This window comes from Pholcus phalangioides, unplaced genomic scaffold (assembly GCF_987345545.1).
Source record: "Pholcus phalangioides strain wild (caught in Gottingen) unplaced genomic scaffold, Ppha-v1.0 ptg000008l_1, whole genome shotgun sequence".
In the NCBI taxonomy this organism is placed as follows: domain Eukaryota; kingdom Metazoa; phylum Arthropoda; class Arachnida; order Araneae; family Pholcidae; genus Pholcus; species Pholcus phalangioides.
The window spans coordinates 14,334,699-14,353,530 of NW_028301601.1; the positions used below are offsets into that span (position 1 = coordinate 14,334,699).

General features: G+C 39.0%; 1 protein-coding gene across 2 annotated transcripts in view; it reads right to left on the reverse strand.

The window, feature by feature from the left end:
- The window catches only part of LOC149083872 (sushi, von Willebrand factor type A, EGF and pentraxin domain-containing protein 1-like), a 440,661-nt gene that overhangs the window by 308 nt on the left and 421,521 nt on the right, over window positions 1-18,832 (reverse strand). The window lies entirely within an intron of this gene.

Genomic DNA, 18,832 nt, shown 5'->3' on the forward strand with positions numbered 1-18,832 from the left:
TTTTAAGAGTGCTTAAAACTGTGGGAATCCTACCTAATTATCTGGGACTAGTTGGATTTTGATGCATTCTTAAAATTCCGTGTGGGGCCGTTCAAGTATTACGTCATCATCGATGGGGAGGGGGGGGGGGTTTCCGATTTGGTGACTTTTGATGACGGGGGGAGGGGGGTTGGATAATGCTTACGTCATCAACCACTCTCTATGAAAATATTAAATATTTTTAATGACATCTTACTCAGTGCGCCAAAACGGAGAAAAACCTTTCGATAGTTTGTGGGCACTTGAAGTAACATTCCCTCCCTATTGATAAGTGCCCTACACAGAGCCACTTCAGTGATCTCTAAATGTTTCGCGTATCCAAGTGATCTAGAAACGTGTCCGGGCCGGTTAAGTGCTCTGGAAATGTGTCCGGGCCGCTTAAGTGCTCTGGAACTGTGCCACGCATCACTTAAATAATCTGAGAATGTGCCGCGGGTAACTTGAGTGATGTAGAACCGCACTGGGGGCCACTTATTTGCTCTAAAACTACGTCACATGTCACTCAAGGGATCTCTAAATGTGGCGCGGATCGCTTAAGCGTTCTGGAACTGTGTCCCGGGTCATTTGAGTGTGTGCCGCTTATCTGCCGTGTTATCTGTAGATGTGCCGCTTAGTTCCTTTTTTTTTTTTTTTACAAAATTAGGTTGGAGGAGAGCAGGCCACATCAGATCACCCCCACGGCCATATTTAGTCCGCGGGCCAAGAGCACTTATGCGATTTATCATCGTATGGCTTAGAGGGTGAGCCGCAATGAATTTATTAAAGATATATTTTGCGTTCATAGCCATCAAAAACCATTGAAATAAACTGAAATTGATTATAATAACACATAAAGGTATTTTCTTCCGAAATTTCAATTACAAAAATTTTTTTTTGCATTAAAAAAATAAATTTTTGATCGTGGGAGGGTGGCGCGAGAGACCTCCCATGCCCCCCCCCCCCCGTGTACGTCTCTGATTTCACCAATATGAGTTAGGATTCAGAGCGGCAGAGCTGATGACGAAATTTTGCTCACAAGGGGGGGGGGGCGTCAAAAATGGCTAAAAATGTGCTTACGTAATACTTGAACGGCCCCTAAACACGGGTTTTGCTTTGACCTCACTCATAAAACTTTTTATTTCATTCTTATGCTAGGAAATAACAAATAATAAATAATGAAATTTTGAGGTAATTTTTAGATTGTTCAAACTTTTCTCTAAAAGACTGATATAATATCACAAATCCACTTTCTACAATAATTTTTTTTTCTAATTTAGTTATTGTTATTTTGGGCCAAAGTAGCCCCTAAGCCAGTTCTACTTTGTCAAGGGCAATTTTTTTAACACATCAAACATCAAATATTCCTAATTTAAACAATGTAAAACATGCTCGAAGCAATGGAAACTCACTGGTTATGAAGAAAAGTACTCAAACTAAAAGCTCGAACTATAAAAGTACTGACACAGCAATACAAAAATGCGCTTTATTTATTCTTAGTTTACGATTTCTTTGTCGTAGAGAAATAAATGCCTACAAATGAATAAAGAAAAGCAACAACAGTCTTATTAGAAGTCTTACATGTGTACGGTACCTTAGTGCAATCTTTGTATCAGTCTTTTATAGGTTCAAAAACAACTTTCCGTTCTTGACCATACGATATTTACGGAGAAAGTCCTCTTTTCAAAAACTTTGAAGGCTTCTACATTTGTGCGATATCAGTCCATTTTGTAGAAAAGGGACTGTTTTTCTTTTTTTCTATATTGGCCACTTCGAGGCCTTTTTTTTGTAGGCTCCGTGCAGTTCACAATACTGCCGGTTTCTGTCACGCTCATATATAACCAGTCCTGGAAAATATTTTTCCTCTTCCAAAAGCAAACTACTGCAATATTTCCCTTTCCCAAAGTGCTCTTTGGAAATTGCGTTTCCACAGTTTTTGGCGGACTTGATTCCAATGTCTCGACAAGACTTGTTGTTAGTTTTACCACAACCAGTTCCCGGTTTTGGCCTAAGCATTTGCCCAACCTTATCCCAATTGTTTTCTTTTGTAGATAAAGTAACCTGTTTTTTTGGAGTTACTGATAGTTGTTTTTTAAAATCTCTATGCATTTTATTTAAAAATACTTTGATAGTTCACAAGAAGCGTTTCATTCTTAATAAGGATTGTATTGGCTGTAAAATTTCTGTGCTGTTTGGTCAGAACATGACATCTCCAAAAAATGTCTTTTTGATCCATAAAAGTAAGTCTAGCTAATTATAACTAATTAGAAGTGAGACAAATGCACAAATACGTGCGTACGGCTAAACAACGTTCTGATGTATTATATTTTCATCTGTATTTGTATGTATGCTTTATTTTTGGTACTTAAATGACAATGGAAATGCTTATATCTCAAAAATGTGATTTTGGAGTTATCATGTTCTGGCCAAACACCACAGATTTGGTGCTCACTAAACCCAATCATAGGTACCGGATTCCTTGCACAAACGAAAGTTTGACAACAAAACACGTGAATTTAATAGGATTATGAAAACAGCCCTGCTGCAACCTAGTGGTAAATAAAGTAATTAGCACCCTGTTGAAGGTGGGCTTGCCTAACTTAGTAAGCGGAATCGCCGGCTACTATGTAAGCCTGAAGCAATCACTTTTCCGTTTTGGGACAGAGTAACACCTCAGGAGGTGAAAGTAGTCCGCTATTACGTTAAGCTCCTGATCTAAATCTCTAGTTGTGTGTGAAATGCAGTTAATTGGCATTTCCAGAATTTTTGCTGTGAACATATGCTGGTGTGATTTGCACGTGCTTGTTTTTGTGCGTGTTGCGAGTTACCCTTTCCACCTGCATAAGGCGGATACGCATTCACTGAAAAATTTGTACTACTCTACACACACACACACACATTGGCATAAGCGAGAGAGAGTGGAGTAGGACAATCACCATCCCCGTTCACCACACATATGATCGGTGATCACTAGACAAGTACTCATCATCATTTGATCACAAGGGTAAGGATGAATGATCATACGATGGTGGAGTCGAGCTGATTTGATCTCTAGGGAAAGTGTAAATGATCATAATGTGCAAGGTAGCCGTGGCTGTTTGATCACAAGGGCAAGGACTTGCCCATAAGATGAGAGGGGACCATATTCATTCATCACCAGAGCAAGGACAAAATTTATAATTTATTTATTTGTCTTCATATATTTTCGTCATTATGTTTTTATGTGATTTTATCTTTATCCTTTAATTATCACTGTCTAATGATCATTTGATGGTCGTAAGACGGGGGGGGGGGCCTAGTGATTTGAACACAAGGCTAAATAAGCAAAAGACAAGAAAAACATGATGATTTGACCACAACGGAAAAAATTAATTGTCATCGATCACACAGCAAGGTTAAGTGATCACTAGGTCCAGATCAAATGATCATAAGACAAGAAAACCGTAATAGCTTGGAAATTTCACCGACAACACTTGACCGCCATGCACTGCACCGCCAGCAAAATTCACCGACCAACCATTTTTCTGAATGGAAAATCCATCTCTGGGAAAATTCAATGACCACTGAATGGAAAATTCATCTCTGATGAATGATCAAATGAGCAAGTGAACGAATGAGCTAGCTCACTATCACTCATTCACTCACAAGGTCTCTCTGTCAATCACTAGGTCACTATTCTATACTCGTTCTATCATTCATAGGACTAGGACTCATTCTATCACTCACTGGGTCGATTTTTTTTCCTCTGTCACTTACTCATTATATATATATATATATATATAGGTTTCTCATTATATCATTCGCTCACTAGGTTGCTCATTACCACTCACTTACTTACTCACCAATTCACTCACTTACTTCATAGGTCACTCACTTACTCACCAATTTACTCACTTACTTCATAGGTCACTCACTCAGTCATCAGGTAACTCACTCACCATGTCACTCAATCACTCCCTGAGTAAGCCGGTCACTCATTTGATCTCATTTACTCCCTAGGTTACAAACTTGCTCACTAGGTCGCTCACTTTTTCATTCTCTCATTAGGTCGCTCACTTTTTCATTCTCTCATTAGGTCGCTCACTTTTTCATTCTCTCACTAGGTCACTCATATTATCATCTAACACAAGGTTGCTCAATCTGTTACACCCTCAATCATGTATTTCATAGAAGGATAGATATAGACGACTAGACTTCAGCAGCCTACGAGACGATCCAGCAGACTGGCAGCACAGCACATAGAACAACAAGGGAGCGACCACGTCACGGCCTCAGAGACCCCTGGGACAAACTGTGACATGGACTTTGAATGATGTGCATAAAAACCGTCCGTTTATATAGCTGCATCGTATCTATAATGTATATATCTATCATGTACATATTTTCTTTGCTTTGCTTTGTAAATATATTTATCATATACAATAAAAAAAACCCGCATTAGCCCCCACCCTCCCGAAAGGGATTCATCAGTAAATTGTCCCTAATCGATTTGTCGAGGCCATTGTCGGCGTATTGAATTGACCTACCCCGATTCGGCTATTATTTCACGCAGTCGCTCACTTTCATACTCACTAACTAGGTCGCTCACACTGTTGCTCCATGACCAGGACTTTCAAAACTGTCACTCGTACCCAATCACCAGATTTATTGGGCGCGGTAGCCCCAGGTCGATAAGATACTCGCCTAAAGTACCGAAGGATGTTAAGAGGTGTCGCGAGTTCGATACCCGGTTCGTGCTTGTCAGAAGCCTTCCTCACACAGGGGTGCGACAGAAACGTTGACCACAGATAAAAGATGGCTGCCGCAAGGAGTCCCACATCGAGTGGTTACCGCGCCAACCTCTCGACGAGTATAAAAGCAGGCTGCGCCGTTTGCAATCGGCAACAAATTGTAAGTCCCGGTCTCATTATACCTCGTGTGCAGAACATGACCGTGGTGCGACAAAAATGATCAAATGATCACCAGATTTATTCACTCACTGACTAGTCACTCAGTCGCCAGGTGACACACTTACTCACTAGGTTACTCATTCTGTCAATAGCACACTTTAGATCCCTTAGTATACCACTGGGTCGCTCATCAGGATACTCCCCCATTGGTCACTAGCTCACTCACTAGTTGTTTTTTACTTACCAACCACTCTATCACTCACTCATCAACTATTGAATCATTCACTTGATTCGCTCACTGACTCGTGTCGAAGTGTTGTCGGTAAATGATTAGTCGGTGAATTTTCCTAGCCATTAGTTACCCGTAAACCATTAAGAGATTAGTAAATTATAATCGTTTTTAATACACGTTTTTAAATACACTTTTATCGTTTATTCAAAAGATAAATATCATTGAAACTTTTGTCTTCAATGTTACTTCCTAAAAAATGTTTTAAATGTTGTTTCTTCCAGAGGCCTGTTTAAGTTAAAAAATGATGTAAAAAATATAATGAAAATCTGCGAAATTTTTTTATATACTGTCCTGGGTCCTACAAGTTGTATGTAGTGAGAAAAAGAAAATCCCCCATACACTAACGTGAAACGAAATAGAATAATAAAATTTACAATTATTCGCCAAACACAAACACACGATTGCTTAAAAGTACCTAACGGAAAAACATTGAACTTTTTAGATCCAATTTCTAAAATTATTGGAACTCGTTCCGTAAGAAATACTAACCCGCTGGCCCGAAAACGTTCGCCATACGGGGTTTCCCGAAGGGAGCATTTATTTTCTCCACAAAAAAGAAAGAACTCAACTTTACATCTTACCCCAGGGAGCAACCATTAACAACTCGTGAGCAGCAATTTAGTGTCCTTGGGGTTTATAATAATCACTTCACTTATGTATTACATTTTACATTCTAATTATCACACTGTATGGATATACATTCACATATCATCATATTAGTTATGGGAGCTCGTCCTGTAAGATTAATTGAATACAGGGTGTTCTGTTAATGGACCGACAAACTCAGAGAGTTGTTAGTAGACATCAAGAGGAATAAAAATTGCAATGGAACATGGTGTCGCAAACTACGACGTTGAGAGGGTGAAAAATCGTGAAAAACACATGCAAGTTTCGGCGTCGCGCTGGAACGACAAAAAGTACAATGATAACTACAAAACGATTTATTTGATTAACTATTACAAGAGTTGTTGGAGGTGGCGGCCGCTGGCGTCATTACACAGTCGACAACGACGTAAAAAAACGAGTCCCGGACGCGCTCTGGAAGATACCAGGTATGCTTTTGATTTCGTCCGCAGCACGTGATCCTACCCCAACGCATGCGTTTTGCGGCGCTGCTTACGTCAGATATGGTGAGCGAACCCGCGAACGCATTCAGCTATCAACTCACGTCCACCTTTCGTCTCCTCTTGACTCAGAGCCTGTGGCATGCGTTTTTCGCGATTTGCACCCTCTCAAAGTGGTTTGCGAACACATGTTACATTGCAACTTTTGTTCCTCTAGTGATGCCTACAAACAACTCTCTGAGTCTGTCGGTCCATTAACAGAACGTATATATATATACACACACACATACAGAACTTTTCTATAAAATCGTACTAAAGAGAACTTCAATAGCATTTTTCGAAATGCATAGTCTCGAAATGGTAAAAACAGTAACAAATTTCTGTCTACTTAATGTCATTTTCAATGAAAAATTCATTTTTATGTCAAATTTTAGGCAAAATTTACGTCACATTCGAAACGCGATTGCGAAAAATGTTGTGGATGAAATTGTTTTGTGATTTTAACAGTACATTTAAAAGCTAGTGATGTTACAGGTTATGAATCGCCATTTAAAGGATTGCGTGACATGCTCATAAGTGACACCCAAATCTGTTAACGCACGTGTAGATTTTTTCAATTTTCATCCTACATTTCGTCTATAAAAACACTGTAATTCAAATAAATATATGATTACCCTTACATTTTAGTTCATAACCTCTACAATATATATAGCAAAATATCATATCGAAATTCCGTAATGATACAATGAATAGAATTTTAGAAATCATGTCACAAACGCAAACAAAATGTCAAAAATAGCATTCTTCGTAAAACACGTTGAAAGTTTTTATTCACGGATTACTTGTATGTGAAAACGCAACGTGAAAGTGGACGTAACCTCGGTTCTGAGCATCGGTCCTGTTTTGGAATCACAACAAATAGGGCTTTCATAAGAAATAAAATAAAAAAAACCCATTAAAAATCGGTATTTTCTTCCAAAATGACGTTTTCAACGTAGTCGGATACCTAAAATTTTTTATAGAAATCAATTTCTTTTCTGAAATTTTTGAAACGAAATAGTTTCTTTATTTTGTGTTCACAATATTGTAACAAATGGTCAGATACCTCCTCCTCCCCTGTCCCAACTCGGAGTTTCAGTTCACTAACACGTTTTTTTGAACACCTCGGAAATATTTTCAGAAATTTTAATGTAATGGTGGGCATGGCAATTTTAATGTATAGTGAAATATGGATAAGGTCTGAAATTTTCAGTCTGATAGAAATTGCGTCTAATGTGTGCGTGCGTGTTTTTCCGGATGATAACATTAACTGACATTAACACTAGAGAGACAGACGGGCTCTGTGTGCCTCTGCGCAACTCTTTCTGCCACCATATCTCAAGTAAAAGATACACCAAATGACTAAAAATTTCTCGACTTTTCCTGAATTATTTTCTTATTGTAAACCAGAGCTATTCCCATTATCTTTCTTATCAACGGCTATATGAACCGATATACCTAGACTGGAAGGGGGCACACTGACCCTTCCATATATTTTACCCACATCGTCACGATTGATTTTGTAAGGTCAAAATTCTTCTGATAGCGCCCATGTGCATCTAAAAGACTATAATCCCCGTTCGTGAGACATTTTTTACCTTCATCCTTATCTGCAGATGTCGGGCAGCAGGTGACTCAGCTTTAGTTGTCAAGTACGCGTTTTTGTCATTTTTGTCCGATAAACTGTTTTTTTTTTTTTTTGCAAAGTAGAACTATCCATGTGTTTATAGTTGTTGTAAAAATGGGATAACAGGAAGCAGATTCACCGAAGGGAAAACTTTTCAGAATTTGACAAAGATTGCCTCAGGAACTACCCAAAAGCAGTGGTGAAAATAAAACGCTGCTTGAAACAATAAACGCAAAACACATTTGAAGGCACTATAAAACGACCCGCACCACACCCGTTTTTCCTCTTGAAATGGAAATTCACAAGTTTGGTTTGGACCCCTTCGGAAAGACCATCGCCAGGAACTTCCAACTGCGAAAAAAAAAAATGTAATAAAGCAAGATCCCCACTTGTTGATTCTATTCAAATCCTAGAAGCGATGTAACACTGAAATCCTTATCGGGAATATAGAAAATGCAAATCCCCTCCTCTCTCTTGAGCTCTTCTTCACACTAACGCACTTCAAGACAGGTCGTTACAGACCAGACCAGAATTCAACTTTGAGCCGATTCCCAGCTCGTGAGGGCCAACTGCCGGCAATAAAAACTGGCCAAGAAGGCCTGTGAAGAAGAAAATGTGTCTATGTTTGTAGATAGATATGTGTTTGCATGTATGTGTAGTGTATGTAAAAAGAACTGGTCAAATTGGTTAAAAGTCATGATCTGGCTATAAGCAGGCAAATGCCACCACAGTTCACTGAAGCAGGTCACACAATCTGCAGCTAGCAGCATCTATTCGAAGTGGAATGGGGGGAAAAAACATCACATGGGAGTCGTGACGCAAAAAAACCCCAGCAATAACATCAAAAATGCAATACAGGTAATAAAGTTCTGTTTCAACTCAGTGCAATGGGGATTTACTATTGAAAAATTTTATGTAAGCAAAACAATCCTAAGTTCAAAAAGAGTCTTCTCGCTCTTTTTTTTTTTACACCTTTTTCATATGTACATCATATGCAGGTCAAAGCTCAATATGCAAGTTCAATTGGGAAATATATGTGTATAGACAAAATTCAATAATGAGAAGATGCAAATCGAATAGATGCGAATAAATGTCAAAAGTGTATATTGTGTTTTATATACAGAGTGTGACAAAGTACAGAGTTATGTACAAAAGTGTAAAGTGTTATATACAGAGTATACAAGTAATGTGAGTATATACAATTGAATGAGAGAATTTATGTATTAAAATAGTATGTATACAATGAGATTTGTAGAAGAAAACACCCTTACAAATTTTCCCATGTAAGGCGCCCAATCTGTTTGAGCCTCCTATATTTCCTTAAGCAGTCAGCATAATAGTCAACTATTTCCTTCAAATGTTCAAATTGAGAATTAAACATTCGATCTCTCAAATTGATCATTGAACAAACCAAGGGGCTCCAACAAATTTTCTAAGTATTTTATTCTGAGTCGTCTGTAATTTTTTGATGTTCGTTTTACACGCTTGCGCCCAAGCTGGCGAAGCATAGAGTAATGTAAGTCTTATTATAGATTTGAAGAGAATGATTTTGTGTTCTTTAATGTAAGTTTTGCCTGTGGAAATGTGATACCCATAATTCTATTAGATTTGTTTATTACATTATCTAATTTGTTTATTACATGTGAAGAGAAAGAGAGATTTTTATTGAGAATACAGCCCAAGTATTTTATTTGTCTAACAGGGCTTAATGATTGTGTGCCAATTTGAAGTCGTTTGTCCGGTATTTTACGACGTCTAGTGAACCATAAAAATTTGCATTTGTCACTATTCAGTTGGATGGCAGATTGATCACACCAATATTCTATTTCATCCATGGTTTCTTGTAAATTATTGAAGGCCTGATTTGCATCCCTGCTGCTGCACAAAACTGCACAGTCGTCTGCAAATAAAGATATTATGCCATTTTGGGGACAAGGTATGTCATTAACGTATAGTAGGAACAGTTGTGGCCCCAACACACTGCCCTGAGGCACAGAGGCATGAATTTGTTTTCTTGAAGAAAGTGTATTTTGAATTTTTACTTGAAAAGTTCGACCTAAAAGATAGTGATAGAAGAATATGGCCATATGCGGAGGCATATTTAAGTCAATGAGTTTGGAAAGCAATGTAGCATAATCACAACGGTCAAATGCTTTTGCTATGTCTAAGAATGATGCAGCCACAAAATCAAAATTGTTAAAAGCTTCATTTATAAACTCTGAGACTCTAACTAGCTGTGTTACACAAGAGTGCTCAGGTCGAAACCCATGTTGGTCGGGTCTAATTAAACCATTTTCATTGATGAATGGAATCAATCTTTTCAAAGATTTTACTCCAGTTACTCAGTAAACTTATTGGTCTGAAGTTTTGTGCCATAAGTGGGTCAGTCCCCGCTTTGTGAATTGTTTTTATAACAGAATGTTTCCAAGGTTTTGGAAAATAATTTAATGTTAAAGCACCGTTGAAAATTTCTGTTATGTGAGAAATGATATTTTCTGGCAGGCACTTCAAGGCCTTATTGCTAATTTCATCAGCACCTGGTGCTTTTTTGACATCCAACGAGTTGATGATTGAGCTGATTTCATCATTAGTTGTTAGATCCATGTGACATGTAGAATTATTTGTGTGAAAGTGAATAAATTGTGCGACTTTTCTAAGAAGCCGTAATTTAGTATTATTAGGCTGATTCCTATTGGGTGAAAATTGCCCTTCATAAGTAGTTGCGAATGTTTCAGCAATTTCCTGATCTGTGTAAACAATTGTGTTGTCTGCCTTTTTAATTTTATTAATTCGTGTATTTTTGGGCTTACATATCCGCCAAGCTTTCCATAAATTGCCGTTTTCTGCTGTAGCTGTGATCCACAAAGTCAGAAAAACGGTCATTGATGTGAGATGCAACTTCTTTTTTGATCTCCTTTTGGAGTCTGTTTAAAATTATTGTGTCTAAGGCACCTCTATAATCTCTGCCACTTTTTCCTAACTTTGTTTTTATGCCTAATTTTATCCAAAATTTCTTTAGGCAGGCCAAATTGATTCTCGGATTTTATTTTTTGAGTAGAAGAGGCTTTAATTCAGTCATTAATAAGATGGGTCAAATTATCAACAGCTTGGTCAATGCCATCACTGTTTGGGTTATCAACAGTGTTTAGTGCCGTTGAAGAAAGTCTGTCATTATAAGCATTCCAGTCAATGTGATTTACCAAAAGTCTTTTTCTGGGTATTAAAAAGTCAATGTTGAAGAACAGGGGATTGTGAGGAGAATACAAAATTGCCTTCGTATACATTTGTATATCGTACAAAAAATTTGTTGCTAGACCAAAACCAATGACATCAGGCGGTCCTCTGTTTTGGCCAGGGAAATGAGTTGGCTGAGGGGAAGAGATTACTTGAAGAAAATTGTCAATACAGAATTTCCTAAGAATTTTACCATTTCTATTTGTTGACTTCGAGAAAAACAAAGATGACTTGCAGTTCCAGTCACCTGCTACTAGGACAGCTGAGCTGGTGTTGAATATTTCTTTTAACAAATTTAAGTCCAAGTTATTAGGCGGTTTATAAATTGCACAAAAGTCCATTGATATTCTTTTTATATGAATAGAGACCGCCACAGATTCAATATCAGCAGAATCAGAAAGAATAATTTGTTGATAGGGAATATACAGGTCGCTACACAGAATGCTTTAGAAACAAAATAACGATAAAAGTAGTTAATAAATTGTTGGTTTTTTTCATCCTTAATTTTTTTTTTTGTTATAACCCTAATATGTCTTTAAAAATACAGGGTGGGCAAAAAGTCCGTAGCAACTTTAAAAAATTCACAAAAACCGGGAAAATAAACGAAATAAAAAACAGTTTGCAGGGTTAACATCGCTAGGTCACGGGATATTTTTTTTTAAGACAGAAAAAGAAAATCTCAAAAACAACCGATAGGTGGCGCTGACGTACGCAAGTCCCAGGAAAGAAACGTAAATAACGAACAGAATGCCTCCAAATCGTTTATTACCGCAGTATATGTTCCACGTGACTACCATCACCACGGGATCCGGAACTTTCGCCCCCGACATTTCGTCCTCGACAGTTTGTTCCCGACATCTTGCCCCTGGAACGTTTCGTCCCCGTTACATTTGACCCTCGGAAATTTCGCCCCTGGCGCGTTTGGTCCCGAAAAATTCACACCTGACATTTCACTTGCCCTGAACGTATGAGTGACCGTATGATTGATTGAGTGTGTGAGTGATCGAGTGACCGTATGAGTGACCAAGTGAGTGTGAAATGGACTGTAGGAGTGCGTTAGTGACCGTACAAATGACTAATCGAGTTGCAGAATGACTCACCACGTGAGTGACCGTATCAACTAGTGTGCAATTGACTTTATGAGTGAATGACCGTATGAGTGACCACGTGACTGACCGAATGGCCGTATGAGTGACCAAATGAATGGCCTCATGAGTGACCAAATGAATGGCCTCATGAGTGACCAAGTGAGTGATCGAGGGATTGACCGTGTGAGTGACCAAGGGAGTTACCGAGCGATGAAACGTTTGAGTGAATGAGTGACCGATTAAATCTTATGTAATTTTCCAAGTGAGTGACTGAGTGATTGAGCATATGAGTGACCAAAGGAGAGACTGAGTAATTAACCGTAGGACTGACCGAGTGACTGACCGAATGGACGTATGAGTGATCGAGTGAATGACTGCATGAGCGACCAAGTGAATGACTGCATGAGTGACTAAGTGATTAACTGTATGAGTGATCAAGTGAGTGATCGAGGGATTGACCGTGTCAGTGATAAAGGGAGTTACTGAGTGATGAAACGTTTGAGTGAATGAGTGCCCAAGAGTGAGTGACCGATTAAATCTTGTGTACGTTTCCAAGTGAGTGACTGAGTGATTGAGCATATGAGTGACCAAAGGAGAGACTGAGTAATTAACCGTATGAGTGACCGAGTGACTGACCGAATGGACGTATGAGTGACGAAGTGAATGACCGCATGAACGACCAAGTGATTAACTGTATGAGTGATCAAGTGAGTGATAGTGGGATCGACCGTGTCAGTGACAAAGGGAGGAATTGAGCGATGGAACATTTGAGTGAATAAGTGACTGACCGCATGAGTGACCGAGTGGTTAACTGCATGAGTGACCAAGTGAGTGACTGTATATGTGACCAGGTGAGTGACGGTACGAGTGTTCAAGTGAGTGATCAAGGGACTGACCGTGTGAGTGACCAAGGGAGTTACTGAGTGATGGAACGCATAAGTGAATGTGTGACCAAGTGAGTGCCTGCATGAGTGACCGAAAGATTGATAAAGTGAATGACCGGATGATTGACCCAGTGAGCGATTGAGTGATTGACAAAGTGAGCCATTGAGTGATTGACAGAGTGAGCGATTGAGTGATTGGCAAAGTGCGAGGGTGGAGTTTCTGCAAAGATTATCCTCCTCATCCCCTCCCTTTTTATAGGTGGTTACGTAGCACTGAAAGAATAAGTGACTCACACTTTAATGGATTCTAAGAATTTGGAATTCACAGTTTAAGCATAAAATATTTTTCCCAAATTTACGACTCACACCGGTGTGGTCACTCACACTATCATTCATATATTCACTCATACGGTCACGCGTACGGTGAAGGTAGGCAAAATGACAGGGGGTCAATTTCCGATTCACTTCATTACTCACTGAGTAACTCATATGATCACTCACTGGGCCACTCATATGGTCAGGGCAGGTGAAATGTCCGGGGATAAATTTTCAATTCACTCGATCACTCATGTATTCATTCACTTGGTCACTCATGCGATCAGGGGAAGCAAAATGTGACGAGTAAATGTCCAACTCACTTGATCACTCATGTGGTCACTCACTTGGTCACTTGTACCATCATTCATATGTTCACTCATACAGTCACGCGTACGATAAGGGCTGGCGAAATATCAGAGATAAATTTCCGATTTAATTGATTACTCACTGAGTCACTCATATGGTCAGGGCAGGCGAAAGGTCAGGGCGAAATTCCTGGTGTGAAATGTCCGGGGCGAAATTTCTTGGGGCTAAATGTATCGGGGTGAGATGTCAGGGGCGAATTTTCCGGGGCCAAATGTACTGGGGACGAAACGTGCCAGGGGCGAGATGTCGGGGACGAAATGTCGGAGGCGAAATACCGGGGGCAAAGGTTCCGTGAACCCATCACCACAGGGGATAACACATTGCAGGGAAGTGACAAATCCAGCAACGGCAGAGTGCAGCAGGTCCACGGTTTACAACGATGAACTGATTGTGGATTAGGAGCGCAAGTTCTTATAACCGTCTCATTTGCATATTTCCACCGATGTCGCTCGTACCAGCGCCACCTATCGGATATTTTTGAGTTATTTTTTCCCCGTCTTAAAAAATTCCCGCGACAGCGATGCTAAATCTGCAAACCGTTTTTTATTTCCGTTTTTCTTCCGGTTTTCATTCATTTTTAAAGTTTTTACGAACTTTTTGCCCACCTTATATTATACTTTGCTTCAAAGTATTAAAATATTCAAAAATTACTAATAAAAGTTAAGGGTCACACACACCCTTGCCGTCTTTCTAGGTATAGTCCCCCGACAAGTCTTTTTTGCGTTAATAATCTTTTATTTCAATTTTTGGAGAAAAAATTGAACGATTGATAAGGATTTTTTCCCTTTTTTGCATTTCATACCCTTTACAATGTTAGAAATCATGGTTTCTTCCAATAAATTACATAGTTTTTACTGACTAAAAATCCACGTCGGAAAGACCCAGTTCATTCAGAATTCGTACATTTATGCACCTTTTCTCCATCTAGAGGGTACTATTTACATGTTAGAATATTCCTAACTTTCGTGTTCAGGGTGTCCTGTAAGTGCTGATGCGCCCTTCATCCCGTCAACCGTTCCATAGTACAGGAGTGGTTCCAAATTAAAAAATGCTCAGAAATTCGAAAAATTACCCTGTACCTTGAGAGTGGAAATTGCAGTGTGTGTGTAACAGAATCTAAATTTTTGATATAACACACACACACACACAATTTCTATATTTAAACAACTTTCTATTTGGAAGTTAGAGGACAGAGGGATCCTATAACAATTTAGATTTCCTATTTTATTACACAATGTATTTTCACTCTCAAAACTGGTACAGGAGTAATTTTTGAACGCCTTTTGAGCATTTTTTAAATTGAAATTACTCCCCTATACATCAGAATGTTGGTGAAATTAAGGCCGCACCAGCACTTACGGGACACCCTGTATAAGTACATATTCCTCTCTACTTCTAGCCACAATACCGGATAGAAATCTTATATAGCACTACCCTGCAGGATTAATTAATATATAGGTCTAAGGTTTTAATTCGGGCGTGATATAGTCGTAGTAGTAGTAACATAAGAGCCGACATGAATTTAGCAACATTCTATTAGCAGCTGTAGTATTAGTGCTAACGGCCCGTCGCCGTGATGAGAGCATCAGGCGGCAGCAGCGCAAATAGCCCGAGAATTTCTAGATTTAATTCACGGGCTGGGGAAAGTCATTAGAAAGGGTTCTCGACGCGGATTCCAAACATGCATTACGACAGTCCAGTCAAAGTGAGTGTTGATATGCGTTCTCTCAGCTCGAGCTGTAAATGTGATGGCAAACAACCCGCTGTACGGATCGTGAGTTTGCAAACATTAAAGCGCGTGCGCACGCACGCACGCACACACACACATACATACACATATCCCCCTACGTCGGAAAACATCAAGGATTTACCTTTCCGCGGCGGCGGCAAAAGCGGGCTCAGTTAATAGCGATTTCAAGTGATGCGTACCTGGGAAACGTTCAGTGTTAAGTCAATTCATGGATTTGAAGTTTTCGTGCGCATGGAATGTCACCGCGCTATGAGTCGAGGCAAGGAACGTGCAAGTGTACATTAAACTGAATTTTGTAACTTGATGCCTCTACTGCTGCTCAGTGATTAAGATTCGCTTTTCATTGCAGAATAAAGTAGTATCAAATGCGAATCAGTTATTTTATTTTACATGATTCAAATGAATTTGAAAATAAATTTTACTGTATAATCAAAACGATAAATGAAAAGTTTTAAAATTTCATAAAAATTTTGGTCGTAGAAAACTTTAGTAGAATTATATATATTATTGGGGCTCTCTCGAAAACACAACCCACGTTTCCCTTACAATTTGAATGGTGTCACTATCCCGGATGCTGCAACTAGTGATTTGGGAATTCTCATTGAAGAGCGGCTTTGGTTTTCTGAAAATTGTTCAGCGGCGGTCAAAAAATCGAACAGAATGCTCGGTTTCATTGTATCGTCTATCACTCGTCGCGTTCTTCTAAAGGAAGGGTGTGAACATAGTGCGCGTCCGTATTTCAGATTCTGGATAGGGGTCATTCAAGTATTACGTCAGCATCGGGGGGGGGGAGGTTTCGGATTTTCTGACTTATGATGACAAGGAAGGGAGAGGGTTTGAAGGTTGCTTATACGCGTCACCAACCACCCTTCTTTGAAGATATGAAATATTTAAGCTGCTGACGGGGGAGGAGGGAGGTCAAAAATAGTAAAACACCTGCTGACGTAATACTTGAATGGCCCCGAACCCGCGTCGTCTCCGATTGATTGAAAACCCGAATTTCAACTTTTTTTTTAACTTGAAATTCGGGGTTTTAACCAATGGGAGACGAGGCGGGTTTCCGGAATTCGAAATACGTACGCACTATGTTCACACCCTAATTCTGCCGTTTTACCGAGTTTCAGTTCGACAGCTTTGTCAAGAGGGCACGAGTATCGATTGGTGACGGATATGTATATGTCGTGGCGTCGCAGGAAATTTTTCTCTAATAGGGTTGTTAATAAATGGAATAGCTTAACCCCGGAAGTAGTAAATTCTAACACAATTGGCACGTTTAAAGAGAAATACAATGAACGTGTTGGGGGTGAATCGCACCTCGTTGGGTGTTTAACCTGTTGTGGCTTAATTTGCATTAGATAAGGAAGATAGGAAGAATATAGATAAAGAAGATTCGATAGTGAGAAACGTTTTTCAAAAGCAATTTATTACTTCAAAAATGCTTTGAAGATTACATTTTCGAAATTTTCTTTGTTACTTTGAAAAGTTTTGAATTTCAGAATTTTTTTTTTTTTCTGAAATTTGAATTACGCTAATATATGCGTAACGAACATTTAAAAAGAAATTGCATCTCGCGAAGCATATGTATTAACAGGAATTGGAATTTTAAAACATCCGCCATATAAAAGAAAATTCAAGAAATTTGATAATTTGTAACTTGAAATTTTCGAAATCGGAATTTTTCAACAAAAGTGTTCGCAAAACTATCCAAGTATCCAAATTGAAAAAAAAATTAAAATTTTAAAAAACCTTTTCAAATACAAAATTCTTACCTTTAATATTCATAATTTTTTCCTTTGTACAAAATAACGTATGTTTTTTTAAATTTCTATTTTCAAAAGTAAATAGAATTTTCCAAAAGACTTTTATAAAAGTTCTAATTTTAAAAATCATATTTTTTTCTAAAAAGTGAGTAAGAAAAATATTTTCGGTTACCTTATGAATTAACTTGTATTAATTTACTTTTTTCTTAAGAATTGAATTTCATTAAAGGAATTTAATTAGGAATTTAGAGAAGGTCGGTATTACAATCTGGAACCGGCTGCAGTCTTTTCAACTATCATCGGAACAGCATGAGTGAAGCCGATGGTGACATTTCAGGCTATCTACAGACAACTCTTGTTGCCTCTCTGGCAGACATCTTCTATGGGGACTTTGACGTTTCTAAGACTGCCAGTGTATACTGTAGCAACGCCCGACAGAAATTTTTAGTAAAGACTCTGGTAGCGCAAGCAGGTATCTCTATTGGGGGTGAACATCTTCAGTGAAGACTCTGGATGTCCTCGGAAGGTATCTTAATGGGCAACTGTGATCGTACTTGATATAAACCTCACTAGAGGATACTTTGGCCGTGATTTTCATGCTTCTGCAGTAGGGCAGAGATCATCGGTGGTCATTCTGGGCTGCTGTGGTGGTCGAGTGGTCATAGTGACAGACTCGCGTCGCGAGGTCCCGGGTTCGAAACCCCCCACCGTCACCGCAGTGGTAGTCGGCTGAAGTTGGTTTCCTGTGGTTCCCAACTTCGAGGCGCGAATGCGAGCCGATCTCCCCCACTTTAAAAAGTCTCGCCACAGAGAGCAGCAGTCCTACAAACAGTATGAATTGCAATTCTATCATAACACATCACTCACTTCACTTCTGAAATATAGGTAACAGCACTGAAAAATCAAACACAACACTACATTCTCACTCAGAACTGTGTTAGGTACACACACACAGTTACACTTCCGGCACAACTCACTAGGTAGTAAATCGCCCATAGATGGTCACAGACCTGAGTTGTTCTCGGTTTGAAAGAAAGAAAGGGGACATTCTCGACGTCCTCGGCATACGATTTTAGAGGAGACCTACTATTCTTTGCATACATGAACAATTATGGTTGCCTTTGGCAAGTATAATTAGTGAAGATTCTGGTCGTCTTGGACGTACAACTTTAGAGGAGACTGGTCTATTATGAAATACAAACTTGAGAGAGAGGGAGACTCTGGTTTATTATGAAATACATCTTTATAGGAGACTGACCGTTCTTGCCATACATCAGTAGAGAAGCAGATATAGCTCATGGGAGATATCTTCAGTGGAGATTCTTTCTGAACCGTGGTTTAAACTGTCATGTCAAAAATCTCCGTCGAAAACGGACAAAAACCTTAAAAAATATATTGCTTTTCAATATAAAACTTCCTATTGAAAATACACACATATTCATTGCATGCAACGCTTAAAAAGTCACTACGTTAGGCAAATAATAAATACTTAAAAAATATGATTGT